Source organism: Rhynchophorus ferrugineus, unplaced genomic scaffold, assembly GCF_030347505.1.
Source record: "Rhynchophorus ferrugineus isolate W39M unplaced genomic scaffold, kcgeb_rfMv2 rfM2, whole genome shotgun sequence".
Taxonomy (NCBI): Eukaryota; Metazoa; Arthropoda; class Insecta; order Coleoptera; family Curculionidae; genus Rhynchophorus; species Rhynchophorus ferrugineus.
Window position 1 is genome coordinate 4,247,877 of NW_027472581.1, and position 21,600 is coordinate 4,269,476.

Genomic DNA, 21,600 nt, shown 5'->3' on the forward strand with positions numbered 1-21,600 from the left:
CAACTAATTGTAAGTCGCAGGTGCGATTCCCAACGGGGCAGCAACTGTTTTTGTTATAGTTTGATTAGGACATTTGTCAACCCACCTAGACTAGGTAGCTGATTCCAGGGCTTGAAAAGTTCCTTATTACAATCATTATTTCTTTATTCATATTTTTCCTCATAAGGGCTGTACTTTTACTTGGACTATCCATTGTAACACTTAATAAAATAACTGGTTAATTTATTGAGTAAAAGTCTAACACTCAAAAGAGAAAAATAAAATATTTTTGACAAAAAATTGAACTGACTTTAAATAACAAATAAGGAACTCATTATAAAGTAAAAAATAATCAAACTTAGATTTTTAACACAAAAAAGTACATTTTAACATAAAATGTGTACATAATAATCGCTGTAATAACAAAATAAAAATAAACAAAATCTTAATAAAACTAAAATAAACAAAAATTTAAGTAATCTACTATATACTTTATTCTGAAATATTTCTAAGGTCTCACTCCACTGATTATATTATTACTTGCGTTTCTCATAGCTTCCTCGCCACTGTATCCAAATACCGCAGTGTCAGCAGCAAATATAGCCATAGTAATTTTTCATATCTATAGTACGTCAAAAAGCTCATAATTAACATACAAAATAGCCATTTGATGCTTTGGTTCTCCATGTTCATAGTTTATTTAGTGGAGACTGACATCAAATGATACGTCACAAAATATTATAGTTTGGCCATTTTTATATAGTATTAATAATAATAGAATTTGTTTATATAATACGTGTTTTTGAAAACAAAATTTTAGATTTAGTGGGTAGTGGGTGTTTAAACAAGTCTATTACGTACAAAAAAAAAGATGGCAAGAACTCAATAAAGTAATAAATTGTCTGAGTTAAAACTGACGCAACAAATATGAATTTTTTATATTCCTTATTGCCGATATTTAAGATGAATTAATGTCATTTCTAAGAAATATTTATTTTCAGTTATAGAGAGTAACAGATTTATGCCCTTGTATTACAAAATTAGACTAAAAATGGATCACTGTCAAATCAATGCATGAAGAGAAATTGTAGAAAGTGATATGTAACATATTTTATTTAATACATATTGTATTAATATTTCTTAATAAATCCTTTTTTTATGTGAAAAATTTGAGAGATATCAGATATAATTTAACGGAAATCATGTTAAATCATTTTCCGAAAATATTTTCGCGATAATACTACTTATATTTGTAGATGTTTTTTAACAAAATAATAAAGAAAGATTAATTTTAATTAGTTTTACTTGATAGACATCTAAAATTTTTCAAGAAAATAGCTTTACAATATTACTCTTTCTTAATGTCTTAATATTATGTTTAATTAATCTTTATATTAAACAAATATTGATAATTCTATCTTGAGCTCTGAAAATAGAGACATCCGAAAGAGGAAAAATGCAGGGCAGTTAGAAATAATTTGCTCATTTTCGTTTTGGAAATGTCAGTACTAAAAAAGACATTGTCCTAGTAGGCATATCGTTGAAAAAGTCCATCAAATTCCTTAAAATATCAAGGTAAAGCAACATACTTCAACTACCTTCATGTCCTCTAGCACACATGGAGAGCGCACAGAACTAGCAGAGACAACAACGCACCCTACTGTGCAAGTAATAATTATCGCTTAGTAGTAAAGGACTGGAAAAAGGAATGAGCTTCATAACTATGAATTGAATTAAATTAGCTATTAAATAGATTGGTTGATTTAATAGAATAGACTCATAGGTGACTAAACCAAATCAATTTTGAGGAAACTTACTTATTGTAGGATTGTTTTGTCCATTTTCTCTCAATGCTAAACAAAACGTAATCCTAGTAGGTCAATTGTGAAAAAGTAGAAGGAATTATTAAAAATATCGAGGCAGAGCAACATTCCTCTTTTATGGATGTCGTTATAGAACTGAACCTCAACCATAAAACAGTTTCAAGCCATATTCAGAAGACTGAATATTAAAAGAAGCTTCATACTTGTGTTCCACATAAAATGCACGGAAACATTTAATATATAATGTGTAAAAAAGATGGCTGACAGAACTGAAAAAGTTTTCAAAAGGATTTCAAATCTGACAATGTCATTGCAAAAGAATTGTTCATTATGAACTACCCAAACGTGGCTAAAATGTTTAATTAATTTCAAAACTGGGTAAAAATGATTTGCCGCCATGAGAAAATGAATAAATAAATGCGATAAAACAAATACGCGTGATGCTGAAAACCCACAATAAATCCGTTAAGTAAAATTTCATAAGAGCTGACACCTTATAAACATCCGAAGGTAATGGATTTATAATTTTACAAGAAAATATTAGAAATATTAAATTCAGTAGGTAGTAAGTGCCATTACAAATCCATGTATCAAATAAATTACACATTTTCCCAAGATATTAATATTATTTTAGTCTTTATTTCGACCATTTAATGAATGTTTGTTTCAGTTTATAAGTTTGTATCAAGTTTAATTGATATTCATATCTAAATTAAATTTTTATAATATCATTTATGTAGTTCATATTAAAATAAAATAATAACCGTTAGAATTATTGCATAACTGATAGTAATTTTACTGATAATAATCAAAATATCATAATTTATCTATAATTAAAAATGGACTTTCACATTAAAACATTATATTTTTTTAAACACGATAAACAAATACTAGAATCAACAAAATAAAACTAGCGTTTAACAAATTGTATTTAATTGGGTTTCACTGATTCAAACTTTTTGACAAATGAAAAATTCAATCTTGAATAAGTTCGAAAAAAATTGATCAACAGAAATTATTACAAAATATTACGTAAACAGACGAATCTGTTAAAAAAATAAAGTTATTTTTTAAGAAAATATTGTTACTTTGGAACTTTATATTAGATACATAGATGACTCTTTTATAAACTTGTTATCCAGTATTTACTTTTTATTTAAACAGTTTATGGCATTTTAAAACAATATAATTACTGAAAAAAAACTACTTAAAAATGTGTGTCACGTTTAATTGATATTGATACCTAAATTAACTTTTTTAGTATATGATATATGTACATAATAAAATAAAATAGTAAACATTAGGATTATAATATAAATAACCACAATTTTACTCCAAATAATCAAACATATCATAATTTATCTATAACATAATAAATCTTAAAAAATAAATTTTATAGAGGCTATAGATTCTAATCATCTTGTAATTAATATTAATTTAAATACTAAACAAATACTACAATCAAGAAAATATAATCCGCGTTTGACAAATTGTATTTAATTGAGTAGAATTTCCATCCTCAATTCTTGTTCCTGAAAATCATTGAAAGAAACAGACAAACTAAAGCGAGATTGACCACAGATATTTCCCGTGACAGTTTAATTGTTTGTTTAAGCTATTGACAAAGAGGTCTTTGTTTCTAAATAAGTTCCAACAAAAATTGATCCAAGTATATTATTATAAAAGATTCTCTAAATTCAAGAAATTCAAAAACTTAAAATTAGTTTTAAAGACAATATTGTTAACATAATTGTTCATCTGTAAAAACATTGGCCAGTTTCTCACTCACCCAATAACCAGTATTTATTTTTTATTTACACTGTTTATGAGTTTTTAAAACAATAATTATTGAAAAAAAATTATGTCAAGTTTAAATAACATTGATATCTAAATTAACTGTTTTACTACATGGTATATGTGCATAGTAACATAAAATAGTAAACATTAGAATTATTATATAAACAACCATAATTTTACTGAAAATAATCGAACATATCATAACTATTCTATAATATAATAAGTCTCTAATAATAAATTATATAGAGGCTATAGATTCTAATTATCTTGTAATTATTATTAACAAATTGTACAAATTAAATCATTGAGAGAAACAGACAAACTAAAGCGATTTATCTTGAAAGATTCAACACAATTAGAGCACTGTAGATATTTTCTGTGACATTTTAATTGTTTAATTAAGCTTTTGACAAAAGACCTATGTTATTAAATGAGTTCCAACAAAAACTGGTCAAAATATATTATTACAAAAGATTCTCTAAATTCAAGAAATTCAAAAACTTAAAATTAGTTTTAAAGACAATATTGTTAACATAATTGTTCATCTGTAAAAACATTGGCCAGTTTCTCACTCACCCAATAACCAGTATTTATTTTTTATTTACACTGTTTATGAGTTTTTAAAACAATAATTATTGAAAAAAAATTATGTCAAGTTTAAATGACATTGATATCTAAATTAACTGTTTTACTACATGGTATATGTGCATAGTAACATAAAATAGTAAACATTAGAATTATTATATAAACAACCATAATTTTACTGAAAATAATCGAACATATCATAACTATTCTATAATATAATAAGTCTCTAATAATAAATTATATAGAGGCTATAGATTCTAATTATCTTGTAATTATTATTAACACATTGTACAAATTAAATCATTGAGAGAAACAGACAAACTAAAGCGATTTATCTTGAAAGATTCAACACAATTAGAGCACTGTAGATATTTTCTGTGACATTTTAATTGTTTAATTAAGCTTTTGACAAAAGACCTATGTTATTAAATGAGTTCCAACAAAAACTGGTCAAAATATATTATTACTAAAGATTCTCTAAATTCAAGAAACTCAAAAACTTAAAATTAGTTTTACAGAGAATATTGTTAACATAATTGTTCATCTGTAAAAACATTGGCCAGTTTTTCACCCACCAAATAACCAATATTTACTTTTTATTTACACTGTTTATGAGTTTTTAAAACAATAATTATTGAAAAAAATATTTATGTCAAGTTTAAGTAATATTGATATAGATACCTAACTTAATTTTTATAACCTGTATGGAGTATATATTAAAATAAAATAATGACCATTAGAATTATTATATAAATGAGCATAATTTTATTGAAAATAATCGAACATATCACAATTATTCTATAATTATAAATGAACTTTGCATTAATTAATTATGCTATCTTGTAATTAATTATTATTAACATCTCGCAGATCACTTGGTAATTATTTTTTACGTATCGGCTATTATTTATGTTCTCAAGAAAAAATATATCTATTACCTCAATTATTATGATTCAGAAAATAATATTTATAAGAAAACACAGAGAATATTACAAAATTAAGCTTCGTAACTAACTTAAAACTAATTCAGTGTTTTAATTTACCTTTTTCTCAGGGAAAGTCGCCGCCGTCTTGATTGTAATCTACACCCGGTCGAGGAACAACAACTGTTTTTAACAATGTCTATTTACGAATAAGAATACAAAACACAATTATTTCAAAATTTTATAACCGTTAGCCGCAATGGTCTAACCAAAACATCAACACCCACTAAGGTATATTATTAATCATGTATCCTAGAAACCCCAATATCAACAAGATGGAATTTGTTTAGTTTATTAAAATATTTTGAATGAAACTCTTTCTGATGCAGTGATTCTATTAATACTAAATTCACCGCTTAACTTTCGCAATTTATTTTTATGCTTCTCCCTCTACTGGTATCAAGTTTTGCAATAAATTAACATTGAAAATATTATATATTTATATATTATACATACATATATATACATACATATATATACATATATATATATATATATATATATATACATATATATATATATAAAAAAGATTCTTGCACAAATTTTGATCAGCATTATCTGTTGGTGAAAATTCAAAGAACCCAAGAAAAAAATTACATTAAAATAATTATTACTTGAGACAATATGAAATTGCAGGTGCAGGTAACGGGGCTATTGTGGCTATAACCATAAAACTTAGGAAGACACGAGACCATTAAATATCTTCTTTTTCTTAGAAGTCTTCTAAGAGAATATCTTCTCTTTCTTCCCTTCCCTTCTCGAAGAGTCTTCTTCGCATCAAAAATCTAAACGAATCGGCATGCCGAAAATGATTTCATGAACCTTCTTACCCGCTACCAAGAAACCGAGAGAAGAGCTTTAGCGATAAAACAAGATATAGCCACAATTTTCAGTTTGTGTGTGAAACGGAATTAAGAACAGTTAGAACCGAACAAGAATGAATTGAGAACAGAAACAAACATCAGTTAAGAAACAGTCAGAATAATGAATCAGTCAAGAACAAATCAAGAAGTTAGGCGATTTTCGTCAGAAAGCAACTCGCAAAAGCAGAACTTCCGTTCAAACGAAGCTTTCACAGAATAAGGTTACATCGAACAGTATAGTAGAGTTCTTATCAGTCTCTTTGTATAACCAACATAAATATTGGGCCCATATGATCTGATTTAGTAAGTCATTTTCAGTTCATTTTATAATTATCTTCACCATACCAAGCGTACCGGAAAATCATTACCAACAGGGGTCGCTAGATGATTTGACACATATCTGATATTATTCTACTCATAGAAAGCTTCAAAGATGTACATGTTATATTGTGCGAAATTAGCACCATCATAAATTTATACCTCTTTAAAAATATGAAGTTTTATACCTGAAACAGTGCATTTGCAGCACGCATTACTCTTTCAATTTAATCAAAAAAAAAAGCCGCTGAAAGTCATCGTTTCCTGGTAGAGACTTACGGTGAATATGCTCTAAACTTAAAGAACGTCCTAATAGACCCAAAAAAAATTGAAAACACGAAAGTGCAAAGCTTATTGTGTAAAGATTCAACCAAAACTCAAAACAAATTTGCAGAAGCGTTAAATGACGGTCAAGAAACAAGTAATGATAGAAATCCAAAATATGGGAAAACCCACCACATCAATTGAATTCCAGGTAAATGAAAAATTGAAAAATACTCTGTTAAATGCCGCTTAATATATATTATCAGAAGCATTTTTTAGACACTTCCGTCTCTATTATAAACGAATAGGTCTAGGATACGATATAAGTTAAATTGGTTTTTGTTAAAAAAAAATTGCATAAAACTTTATGATAACGTTAAGGTGGTATCATGAAGGTATTTTGGGGTTAAATCTTATCTTCCAAAACGTATGATAAGATACACAGCTTATTTATTAAGGCTAGTTTTTGATGCTAGAACAGGTGGCAAAAATATTGTTAACATATAAGTTTAGCTGTTTCTTAGCTGCTAGTTATTATAACATTATTATTAACTAAACGTTCAAAGAAACTGGTTAACGTAAAACTAAAAAAAGTTTTGTTGTAAATTCAACACTTACATACTCGTTTATTATAAATGGAAATTGTGGCAAACTAAAAACCTTTTAAAAGCTCATATCAGTTTTTAGTAGATTTTAGCAAAATATATCGGTTAGAAGTTTAATTAGGACAACTATATTTTAAATATTACTTTTACTAAGCTAACAATAATCTATTTAAATACCATAAATGTGTAACAGAATAAAATATATGTTTTTTATGAATCATGATCATTTATCTACGAAAAAATTAATACTGATAAAAATGATGTGACGCATAATTTATATATCATTAATAAAGTATTATTTAAAAAGTATATAAAATGTATACCCATTTGTTATTTTTTCATATTAACTAATGAAGCAATTATATATGCTAATATATGCAAAATTAATCGATATCATTTTAAATTTTCGTTTTTACTTTCTAATATATCACGAGACTGCATTGAAATATCCATAATAGAATCAAAGAAGAAATCAATAAACTGTGTTGTATAAATAATTTATAAAATAGGTATATGAAGATATAATATATTAGGAGGTTGCATGTAGGCATATACAATAACCGTTATATAGAGTATATGAATGCTAATCTTGGAATGCTCAAAATTACATTTTCGACATTCCTTACTTTTGTTGTTTAATTTTAAGAAATCTGCTATTGAAACCCCTCTAATACTTTTAGAAAATAATGGCAATGTTGATGTTAGCAAAGAATTCATTATTTGATTCAAAATACTGCACCATCTCAGACTCTCGGAAAGATTATCAGAACATTTGTACCATCTCAGAATCACATTTGCAACTACTTCTCAAGGAATTACTCCTTAAGAATATAATATTGAGATATTTTAAAGTATTTATATAAAAGATGTGTAAATAAATGTGCCACTTCATGTTATATAACATATACCGTATTCCTGGTCGTACTCGATCCTCAAACACTTCGATATTTGTTCTAAGAAATTCAGAGATGTATTTTTTTTATTTATTGTTACGTTTCTCATCGCACAATGACGATTAATTTAAGTCTAATCAAATTTGTAGTGTAGTTTATTTTTGCAACACATTTTTTCTGACAGGAGAACCATTTAATTTTAATAATTAATATTGATGATTATGGTGATGATGTTAACTAAGTAGAGTTAAGATGCTTTTTGTGTTGTGTGTTTCAAGAGATATAACTTCATACTTTATAACTGATTGTTTAATAGATATTTAATTAGTTTATCAATAAAAAGGTCAATAGGTTATAGCAAATTCTAAAATATATAATACATAACATAAGATAAATAATTCTATCGACAAACTTTTTTAATTAATTACAAGTACGATTATTCAGTCTCTCTTACAACTTGCTAACTGCTTTTTTACTGTGATGTACTATAGGTACTGTGATATACTATAGGTACTGTGATATAATAATAAGTGAGTTAAATCCAGCGAATAAAGTGACTAGCAATAATTGATAGGTTCTAAACTCTATAACGTTGATTTGACGGAAGTTTATCCTTTGAAATAAAATTCTCTAAAAGTAGTTTTTTCTGATGATCTTTATGTTCAGTGCAGTGTTGACATAACAGATTAAAATAACAATATAGGCGTACCTTCTATCATTTAGAAAGTAAGGAAGACTTTTCCATAAGCCCTCTGCTCTGGAGTGACTCATTTATGATAAGAAACTTTCTAGAATGCATAAATACAACACCATTTCTGACGAATCCACGCTGTATTTTTCTCTTTGCAAAGGAAAATATGACATAAATTACCTTATAAAATCTACATTTACGAAGCGCAAGGCATTTGACTAACTAAAGGAATGACGCTATCATAATTTGATATATCTAAAATGCTTTAAGACCTTATTTGAAATACTTAGTTATTATAAATTGTATAGTTGCTCAACTTTTTACAGTAATATTTGAAAATAATATGCATTAGTTATAATAAATAATTATAAAATATAATTAATTCCTCCAATCAATCACCTTAATTCAAGAGTTTCGTCTCTTCATCTTTAGCATTTGACTTGTCATATCCAACTGCATTTTTTAAAATCACTAGATTTCTATTTTCTTTTAAGTCGCAACATTGCAGTCTGAATTACAAATCGGTGTAAACAAACCCAAAATTACATTCTTGCCAACCTAATCCTATAAATGCCTTCGATCTCTGTTATGCTCTGTTAAGAATCATGTTTTCGTTCACATATTGCATCAATTACCTAATGTGGTGGTTGAATACACAAAGAAATAACACGTGTGCATCAAGAAAATTATTGTGTATAAATGGAAGTCGAAAGAGATTACTGAACAGCGGAAATTTATTGAGAAATGCGATTTTCTATGTTTGTTATAAATTGAAACTTAAAAATAACGTTCAAATTCAAAGATGCAATACGTTTACTATATCGTAAACTCTATATGTCGGAAAAAATAAATAATAATATAATATAAAAAATAAATATAAAATAAATAAAATAAAAAAGACAGAAAACTTATAAAAGTTTAATAATAATTCTTAGCCTGGGGTAGTAGGTAGGGTTGATTTAATTGAGAAAAATTGTTATCAGTAGTTTCAAAGAATAGAATAAGAATATAGGATTCAGTAACCCCGTCATTCTAATTGAACATTTTCTTCTCTCCCCATATTTGCAGTACCAAGATAAGTTCTACAAACTAATATCTGAAGTCTCTATGGGTTATCCTGTATCACCTAGCTGTTAAACCTTATGGAATGCTTCTGATACCTAAAATAGTATCATAACATCATTTCGACTTCCAGCTCTTTATAAAGACCGAGAATACTTCCAAGATCTCTCTCTGCCTCTCTTCAGCTCGATGAAAGAACAATAAGGAGCTAAAAGTTAAGTTACAATAAGGCTTCTTAAGACCTCTGAGCTTACATCATATCTGAAACCAACTTATTCAAGAATCAACTCTATTACTTCGGACTTCCTTCTTTCACAGTATAGATATAGCATGTAACACAGGATGTGCATATGAATATATACCTAAAAAAAGCAACAAGATAGGTAGATAATAAGAATGCTGAAATACTCTAAAAATGGACACACAACAAGATAAGATTAAAGCTTTCCTTTAATTTACTTTTATCAGGAAACAACAGGTCTTATTGGCAGGATACTCTAACGGACAAAATTAATATCATCTTTAATTGACGCAGGAAGATGTCTCAAGTGCTCACTAACCTCAAACACAAAAGAGATATTCTGAAGGCAACAACGGCAGATCATATTTGGCACACTGTACTGACGAATTTCTAGTTCATTAAAAACCCATGAAAAATCTAAACAGCTTCTATTTTACAAAACAAACCGTTACAAAACAAGTAATTTTGGAACACGGCAACATTTAATTACATTTTGCATCTGCCAAAATCTGCGTGGAAATATTTAAATGAGACCTACACTGTCCACCGTATTTACCAGACATTGGCCCTTTTGATTACTACCTATTTCCATCAAACGTGTATAACATTCTTACTACCTTATATCCTATCAAAATATCGAAAATTTTGTCGCCAGTTGAAGCATTCTTGAGATTTCAGATAGAGGGGAATAACCAGTTACCAGTGCTAAATTGTTCGGTTTTTTTTCACAATAAAAACAACCAAATATGTCCAATATTAAAATAAAATCCTTATTATCAATACGCACAATTACTCGTCCTTGCAGTAGCATCAGTTCAAACCAAATTATACTACGTTATTAACACAGATGTAGAAATAAATGATTCAATAAACTTTGGTTTTACAGTTTACACTTGTTTAATATTAGCAGATGATAATTGAATAGGTGAACTTTGTCTGATATTTAACATAAACTTATTACTGCTTTCATAACATGCAATTAAGATATTTATATTTTTTTCAATGGTGTGTAAATCATAAGGAGGACATGGCCATAGTTTTCTCTATTTATCCGTATTCTCCTATGTGTGATTTTTCTAATAATCTTAAACCAAATACGGCTATACCCAAGATATACGTTATATGTTACTTTGATTGAATAATACAAACAATACGTTTTTGTAAAAGCAAGATACCTTGGGATTAAAATCATATATTCTTTTTATAACTAACAATAAGAGATCTGTTTGATTTTTTTTTAATACAGTCACTGAGTAAACTTAGACATACGAGGAATGATCAGAAAATAAGAACCAGATGATGTTTATTTTGATACGTTGTGCATAAATCTTCTTTAAAAAAATGCGGTGACAATAACATTATTATTACATGAGATAAAACTTGTATTAGTCTGGGTTCATCGATTATTCGGTTATAACTTTTGCCATAGGATGGGAAAAAATATATACTGCAATTTAGAACAAAAAGTCCTTTTGGAAGAAAGTAGGGTAATGATTTCATAGTCAGTTTGATGGACGTATTTTGCAAAAAAAAATTAACAATAATGTTAATGGCGTATTAACACGGATAAAATAATCGATATATGTACTGATGTTGAAGAAATAATTTTTAAAGTCTACAAATATATATGTAGTATATAAACTAAACTATCATCTATCCAAAATAGTAGTGAACTCGCGTCATCAAGATATACATTGTATTGTCTATTGCAATTTGTAAATTGGTTTTAATATCAGACAACAACAGGTCAATTAAAAGTCCCCGGCCTACCTTTACTACGGTACACAATTTTTTGGAAAAACTAGTTTTTTTCATTCAACAAAATTCCGTTCAAGAATGATACAGTGATTATATCGATCCTCCAACTGTTCCATTCTTTTGAGATTTGAGAACAGGAATTAGTTGCTGGGGGCGAGATCTGGAGAATATGGTGGATGACGAAGCAAACCGAAGTCCAATTCATGGATTTTTGCCATCGTTTTCACTGACTTGCGACACGGTGCATTGTCTTGGTGAAGCAGCACTTTCTTTTTCTTCAAATGCGGCCGTTTTTTTGGCGATTTAGTCCTTCACATGGTCCAATAACGCCATGTAATAGTCGCTGTTAATGGTCCTTCCTTTTTCAAGGTAGTTAATGAAAATTATTTTATGCGCATCCCAAAATACAGACGCCATAACCTTACCATCCGACTGTTGCGTTTTCCCACGCTTTGGAATGGGTTCATCGTGTGCAGTCCACTCGGATAACTGTCGATTAGACTTCGGAGTGAAATGATGGAGCCATGTTTCATCCATTGTCACATATGGACGCAAAAATTCGTATTTATTACGCTTGATCATCTTCAAACACTGCTCCTAATCCTCAACTCGTCGTTGTTTTTGGTTAAAAGTAAGTTCGCGTGGCACCCGCTTTACACAGAGCATTCTCATACCCAAATATTCGTGAATAGTATGATATACACGTTCAGTTGATATCTTTAGAGTATCTGGTATTTCATTCAGTTTCAATTTACGGTCATTCAAAATCATTTTGTGGATTTTTTAAATGTTTTCGTCGGTAACAACCTCTTTTAGGCGTCCATTGTCTTCACCGTCTTCGGCCCTCATTTCACTACGTCTAAACTTAGCATCGCAATTCTTGAAGGTTGATTTTCCGGGGGCAGTGTCCGGAAACTCGGCATCAAGCCAAGTTTTTGCTTCAACTGTAATTTTTCCCTCCAAAGAGCAATATTTTATCAACACGCGAAATTCCTTTTTATCAGTTTTTTTCACAACACAAACAAAAGTTGCTTCACTCAAAATGTCGTAATTCATAAACTAATGTTCCGACAGCTGTCAAATTTATACACACATCTTTTGAGAGTTAGAGCTAACTAAAAACAGATGAATTTAATTCTAGTAGCGCCATCTATGGGTCAGGCCGGGGGACTTTTCAACTGGCCTGTTATATTCCCTATTCTTTCATTCTAGTTAAAAAGAGACACATTGCTGTCTGATGCGTACGATCATGTAATTGAATACAGCTTTCAAAAACCGCCGGTTGTCTAATGTCTGCAAAATTATTCGAAACGTTGGTGATAATTACAGGTTATAAATCGGCAAGCATTGATTTGGCGCTTTATTTATTTTTGTAAATTTTAAATAGCTGCTTATTATTACTCTGATTGGAAATACGAAAGATGGCCATTTCTTACCATCAAGAAATATAACTTCGTTAAGGATATAAGTATTAATACTACCTAATATTAAGTTACTGGAGTTTTTATTGCAAATAATTTTATTGTGTTGCAGCTGCACACTTAGTACTAAAATCTCTCAAAAAATGGAAATAATTTATAACTAAGTGACAGAAATATTTCAGAGAGTTATATGATAAATATAAATAAAATGTTTAATTGCTTTTTATGTAATTTACTTTTTTAGAAATAGGCCTCAAAAAAGTTGCATAGTGTAACGTCATCCTCCCTATCGCTGCATATTAAATCAGAACGAATTGTTATGGGATATAGTAAATATTTACTACAACAGACATGCAGGACAAGAAATATATACAAACAAGAACTATTTAGATATGTAGAATGAAGGATTGTTTATAATAACACTTTTTGATTGAGATGAAATTATCAAATGGTAGAATTGTGAACTAGGTTCAGATTGGAAATTAACAGTAGTTATTGACCTGAATAGTGGCTCAGAAGTCACTGAACCCTTCTGGATATGGGATTGTGCTTCAGTGTTGATAATTACTAATATGTTTTGATTAGAGTGATAACAACTAATTGTAGAAAGTCGTACAGCATGAAGCAACAGATTTATGTGCGTAGATATGTGTGAATTTTTCAATATACACATGAGTTTATATAACTGTTTCGCAGATATAAGAAACGCATTAAGGAGAACACAATAACTAAATATACTTTTATCAACAAAAATTTACACAATAACAGAAGAAATACATTGATATTAGAACGACTTAACAAGGAAACACATCAACGAAGGAATCAAAAACTAAACATGAAAAGGTTAATATGCTTTCGAATGAAATTAAAATACATTACTTGGCTATACAATTGTTACTTAGGTGGATTAGACCACCAGGAGATACCATAGGTCGTTTGGAGAAGAGTTTAATGTAAATATAATAAAACAACTCTAACCAACAAACTGCTAATTAACTGTAGTTTAAGTCCTTTTATGATATATGCATTAGATGTATTATTGTGCTGAAATAAATAATATTTCATAAATTTTGTTTCATTATTTTAATTAAAGCCAAAATAAACCAAAAGTCAAAGATAAATGCGGCAACATTGCGAAGTTTCGACGTCACAAATTTAGATGAGGTGTGTTCAGTGCTATTTTGGATAGACCATATAAACTAAACACTAAAGTGTTATTATGACTTCTTATATATTGATTTATTGTAGATTGACTTAGTATATATGAAATTACAATTCCGTAAAATAATCCATCTTAATTATTTTATACGCACATTATATGATTCCATGTTTTCGGACCATTTCTTCACTGTAATAAGACACTTACTGGTAAAACTAATCAAAAAATTTTTCTACAACCTTTTCATATAGTTCAGGAAACATCGCGAAATAGTGTCGAAAAAACAATTTTGTTTTAACATTTTCACAATTCTTTAAGATTTCTAAGCTGTGTACCAGCCAAGCCACGCTATTTAGATCAATTCACTAAAAAGTAGTAATCAGAAAGCACTGGTGTCTGGTGAGGGCGCTAGATGAGTCAGGACTTCCCATTCCAGCTGCGATAGTGTATATTTCACAACTGTTGTAATGCGTGGCCGAGCAATTGATATATCCTTCAATTTAGTCCATTAACGTTGATAAAAAGATGCAGTAACAGTTTCATTCTTCGCACCTGCTGATCTTACTATATGCCTAACAGGCCTACTGAAGTATATTACCGCGTTGGTGAAGGACTCTTCTGGATTAAACCATACTGGTTTGAGGTTAAAATTGTAATAGATAACTTTTCATCGCAGGTTACAATGCACTACAGAAAAGTCTCCTTTTGCAAACAATAAAACCGAATGATGATGCATATGACAAATGAGCATCAGCTTCTAAAGATGCTTGATGAGTTTCGGAATCAGATTTCTTCAAAGGAAGCAACAAAACTAATGAATGTCGAAAATTTAATTTAATAATATTGATATTTTATGTGGAGGAATATAATGAAATACTATTAAATTTAACTATTAGATTAAGTTGTTTAAGAGCTGTCTATGTCGATACTTCGTATTCCATATTCTCCATCAAGCACACACTTTATAAATACCATACCAAAAAGAAACTTATTTTTCGAGCTGTTTCAGCCTCTCAACTGGATTTATAATGTCTAGATTTTAAGCACTTAGTAAAATCAAATTTATTCTCGTATTTGACGTAGACATTGATCCAGAATCGATTCCATAGTTGTTAGCATAAGCCGAACATTCTCTGACTTTTGGTGTGGTTTCGCACAAATCTTCCAAAAAATATGACGACATTTTGCATGAACTATTTTATAGTATGATTATATTCGTCAGATTTCATTTCATCTTAGTTTCAGAGTTTTTTTAACCTTTATAGATTGTCTCCAGCACTGACCTTCAGATTGATAGTTCTTGCCATTCTGCTAAACGATCCGAAAAATCTAACATTTCTTTGGTAATCACTGAACTTGAAAAAAAAGCGAAAGTTCAACATACAATAGCAGAGTTGTGATAAAACCGGTTCTATTACATTTTGCGGGTTTTGTTGTTCCTAAGATCCAAAGTTCAAAGATTCTGCATCTGGTATATATGAACAGCGTAGAAAATTAACCTCAAACTTTTAACCATTTTTAAAAATTCGTATCTGGCTTATCTGAATATTATATCATCATTTTTTTAAATTCCGTAAATGTATGCATATATTAAAAGGTTAGTATATTTTTCCAATGTTCCTGGTTTATATATTATTTTATAAAAAAAAACATATTTTTATTCAGTAATCAATATTGTATTAACTGTATGATGTAAATCATCAAGTACCAAGGTTATTTGTAGAGGTCTTAATGGTTTGCGTATTTATGTAATCACACCTAACGTTCATATATAGTAGTTTATCATTATATAGTTATTATATTGAGAAAGTATCCCACACTTAAGTGTCGGACAACAAGTGGCGTTTTCATTTTAATATATTTGACCATAACCTTGATAATACATAATTGCCAATAGGTGCAATAAATACAATATACTTCTAATTTGGACTATCAGAGACTAGCATTCAACAGTCTTGAATAATATCAATAAAATCAACTAGAACCACAGTTGGTGGTATGTGAAAAAACTTCCTATTCGACAGCGTATCCTTTGCAACTCTTGTAATATGTGGACGAGCGATACTTAAATCAATGATCCAATACATTCATGCAAATTGCAGATTATGATTCTCAATTATCGTTCTTAATTTTCTTAAAAAATGACTATAACAATACCTGTTCTATCAAACAAGTGGTAAGAAGTCATTTTATACCTTACTAAAATATATATAAACAATAGAAAAAGTGTAAGTTTTTAGTATTTTAAATTTTAAAGTGTTTTAACATTTAAATATGTTTTTATAATAACCAATGAATATTTCAGGGCTTTTTAAAAATATAATGCATAGGCATAATACCGCAAAAAAGCTAAAATTACTAATTCATAATAATCACTGCATTTTCAATGTTAGTATTAATTGCACAAAAACCATAAATACAGTCAAACTGCTAGTTTAATAACGACATATTTGTGAAATTGCAATCAAATGATAGAATAGTAATCACTCTCTTGTAAAATTAGATTAAAAAAATAATGATGCTAAAATAGAAAGAGTGAAAATACATAGTTATAATGGTAAAGCTCTCTACTAACAATATAGTTTGTAAATCTTGTTTAAGCTGTTGCAACTCAAGATTTGGATCGATTAAAAATACAGCTATTTTTACTAATTGAATTGTAATTACAGCAGACATAATTATTCAATAATGAAAATTGCGCTAATATACGCACACAATTCGTACATTCGCTAATTTACACAATTTAAAATTGCATATTATTTTTCTTCAAAAAAATAATTATCATTGTTGTATATCAACTAAACAAATATTAGTTTGTGATAACTATATGTATATGTATTAAAAATGTTTTAAATTTTAGATTTACCTCCATAAATAACCAACACATTTTTATTTAATTTCAGTTTTCTTGACATGTGATTTGCTCCATCCAATGAAGTTTTGCTTCAAGATTCATACCAAGATACTTAGCATTGTTACTGGATCGGATTATATTAAGCTTATACATTAAAGTTAAAGGATTTATAACAGATAGAGTTACTGTGTATAAATCCCACAAATATCACATCGGATACGTTCGTAACTAACTTCATGTTGAAGTGTGAATATGTCTGAATATGTTCCTAGGTAATCGCATACATCAATTTGAAGTGGGCGGTTGAAAGTCATCGAATGCTGTGTTATGGCAATTACGGTATGGTTAATTTAAATATGTGAATACTGGTTTGGACATTTTAAAAGTGGCGATTTTAATACCAAAGTCAAAGAGCGTTGAAGAGCGTGAATATTAGAATTTGAAGAAACTATTCGATTAAATTATCAATGAGAATCGCTATTAACCAAAATTATTGAGTTTAACCCGAGCACTGCGCGAAAAATGGACCGAAATACGAGCAAAGAAACGACAATATTATTTTTCAACATGACGACCCTCGACCACACGTTTCAAAACCGGTGAAAATATACTTGGCAACATTAAAATGGAAAGTACTACACTACACGCCGTATTCTCCAGACCTAGTTAATTCTGATTACCACTTGTTCCTATATATGGCTCGTGGTCTGTCTGATCAGTGCTTCACTTTTTACGTAAATATCGAAAATAGGTCGATTTGTTGATAGCCTCGAAAGATACATCGTTATTTCAACAGGGAATTTATAAATTACCTTAAAGATGGACAACACTTTGATTAAAATACATAATAACGGTTTTTCATAATAAAGCTTCAAATTAAACCAAAATCCTTCAAAACCAATTTTAATATGCACTGATTTACTCTATGAAAACTGGAAAACTGAAAACTGCTAAATTACATGATCGTGTAGGTCAATTTTCATCATCATCTTGTTGAAACCAGATATCATCCTCATCAATAGCACCTAATTTACACAAAAAAAAACTCCTATCTTCTTTATTCTATTTATCTTAATTCATAACAGTGTTCATAATATATCAATGATTAATATATACAAATATAATACCAAATATAATTTATATATCATAACATATTTAGTAATTAGCAAATCCGAGATGATTAAAATCAGTAGTCTGATGTGTTTAGAACATTTTTAAACTGTTGCTTAAAAACACCCTTTTGACTTGACTATTGATAGTTTAGTAAACAATCAAACTACACTCGTAAGTTTCCAAAATGCGAGATCTGAAAATAAAATGTCTGCAGTAAACCAGTGTGTGCAAAAAAACCCAAGGCGGTTAATTAACTCGTCTTGACCAAGAACTTGGATTGTCGCGGTCCTTAACTTGTCCAATTTTGTGTCGAGACTTAGACCTTCGCCAGTACAACATTCAATTGTCCTAGGAGCTGAAGGCTAGCGTCCATCTGTCGATGATTTCGATCTTAAACAGTTGAAAGTCGTGCAGTATAATCATAAATGACCGGATATTTCTTTACAGCGAGTTAAGTGAGAACATTTCAACTCAGATTGGGGACGGTACTGATAACGTAATAAAAAAGAAAACATGATATATTAAGAAATAATAAAATTAAAAGAAAATCTATTTTATAATATAGATACTGGACGACCTGGTGAACATCGTATCACCTGCACCTATGTTGTACTGATTTTTTTTATTAATCTCTTAGCATTCTACAATCTGCCCAATAGGCAATAAGTATATAATGAGATTTATGTTATAATTATTTTATGTGTCTATTAATCAGATCTACAGTACTTTTACACTGGTATTTCGGATTACACTCGCTATGGTTTCCAAGAGGATGTTGAGCTGAAGTAGGTTATTAGTGACATAATATTGAGAATTTATTTTAGAATCTCTGAAGAATGGTTAAGTTGGATTTATTAGTAGTGCCTCACAGTTCGATTACGATTTACGCCCTATAAGCCAACGCATCTAATTCAGTTTAATCCCAGGTTGTTTAGGTTTCATTAGTACATGTTTATTTCAATTTAAGCGTCGATCTAGAGGCATTCCTAGATATATAACATTATCTGCTTGCGGGAAATCATGACTTCTAAGATTTACCGGATGACAAGTCCTACTTAGAGTGAACGTCAGGTGAGTAGATTTTGAAACCAAATTGATATCCTGGAATAATATTTCTTTCTTCCGTGTTTACTTTGACCCTCTTCATATATAGTTTCTGGATATCACAAGTAACAGGCTTATAGGACGATAGGAGATATCATAATGATTTTAATGATAAAAATAAATGTTAACTTGAAGTACAACGTGGGCCAAAAGTCCCGCTACCATTGTGATTGCCTATAATACTGCTCAAAGAAAAGATAAGTAAGTTTGGTTTTAACAAAAAGTTTACTTGGTCTTTGTATTTTTATTTCGTTATGATTGAAAAATTACATCGGGTAAATGGTGACCGCAATTCTCTACGCTCTTTTTAAGGCACCTGTCATGCCATCCCGCAACATCTGAAATCGAATTACTTTTTTCGTGACGAATATTGCCTTTAAAATGTTGAATCGTTTGGGGCTTATTCATATTATTCATAACTTTTGATTTTAAAAAACCCCATAAGAAAAATCTGGTGCTATTTCCGAGATCCGGAGATCTGGCTGTCCATGCTAAGTCGCCAGTTCGCGAAATTAGTCTTCGTGGAAAAACGTCATTCAATAATTGAATTGCTGAACGAGCTGTATGTGCTGCAGCCCCATCTTGTTGTAACCACATGTCCTCTAGTCCATTTCAGCCACAAGAACATTTCGAATTATGTCTTGGTAACAGTCTTAAGCAGTAACAGTAACTGTAACATCTTGAATATTTTCAAAAAATAGGGACCAATGATGTTTTCAGTATGACATCACGCCATACATTTGTTTCTAGTGGATGCAATAAAGTTTAATGAATTAATTGAGGACTCTGTGTTCCCAAAAACCGACTGTTCTGTTTATTGACGTGGCCACTGAGAAGACATAGTATTACATTACTGTACTCAACTCGTTGATCAAGATCTCTCGGTTGCAATTTTGGTCTGCAGAAATGTGTAACTAGGATACACGACTGTGCAATACTAATGCGAACCAAAGCCTCATTTTCCGCGTTACAAGAGGTCCGTTGTCTTCCAAAACAAGGTTTATCTGCTGTCGTACCGTAGTGTCGAAAATTCGCGGTAAACGGTAAATTGTGGTTTTGTGAGGCAATGGGCGATCAGGGCATTTTTAACCCAATTTCCACTGAGTGGCAGTAATGGAACGATTATTTTCAATAAATACTATCACTATTTCTGGTCAAAGCATTGACATGAAGCATTGAAAATGGTTAAAGCGAAACTGAGCTAAACATCACATAACCAAGATGGCGTGCAATCAAAATGGTAGCCGGACTTACCCCACTTGTTGACAGCTGTAGCTGATTGTAATATTCTTGGGAATTAATTTCATTTTTTATTGGTCATTTTACTTCCCTATCAGTAATTTTTTCCTGTGCTAAATCTATTTGAATCTATTTGATTTGAATACGTTTTTTAGATGTTTAGAACATTCGGTTAACATCGGTTATTTTATTCATTTTTGTCCAAGGGTTATCACTATGCTTAATCGATGAATTATATTGTTGAGGCTTTTTTTTTCCTTGTTATTTCTATTCCTTACTTGTTGATCTTGTATCAATGTTAATATCAATATCATTTTCTCATCACATAAACCTTTACTGGACTTCTAGATATATTTCTAAGCCAAAATTAGCCAAATCGATCGAGCCATACCTAAGTTATAGTAACTAACAACAATTTAACTTTATAGGAGTATATAAAGATTAGTATTAGATAGAAATATTTCGTATACATATGCAACCTCCAATGTGTATCACAGCTTAATACTGATGTTAATGGAACTATGAACTTATCATTAATAAGCCCAAATTTAATCAGTTGTTTATCAACTGACTAGCAGCTGTTCGTCACTTTCTGCAAGGTCAATAATGTTATTTAATATATTAAGAAAGTTTGGTAGTTCTATATGCTAAGTTATTTCAGCACCAAAAAGCTAATTAATGATCAGATATATTTTAATTTCCAAATACTGTTTATTAGTAAGTTGAAGTACATTAAAATCAAACAGAAAGAAAGAGAATTGATATACAAAAAAATAAACTGGTTAATTGAAAGACATTTATAATAAATGATAGATAATAACTATACATAACAACAAACATAATAACTT

General features: G+C 29.5%; 1 protein-coding gene across 2 annotated transcripts in view; it reads right to left on the reverse strand.

Moving 5' to 3' along the window:
• The window catches only part of LOC143190427 (very long chain fatty acid elongase 7), an 80,305-nt gene that overhangs the window by 41,245 nt on the left and 17,460 nt on the right, over positions 1-21,600 (reverse strand). Inside the window, exon 1 of one of the 2 annotated variants that reach the window (XM_076394693.1) lies at positions 5,228-5,512. The exons of the other annotated variant lie outside the window; for it this stretch is intronic. The gene's annotated coding sequence lies outside the window, so the exon portion shown is untranslated. Of the gene's footprint in view, positions 1-5,227; positions 5,513-21,600 lie in introns of those variants that run through there. 2 annotated transcript variants of the gene reach the window in all.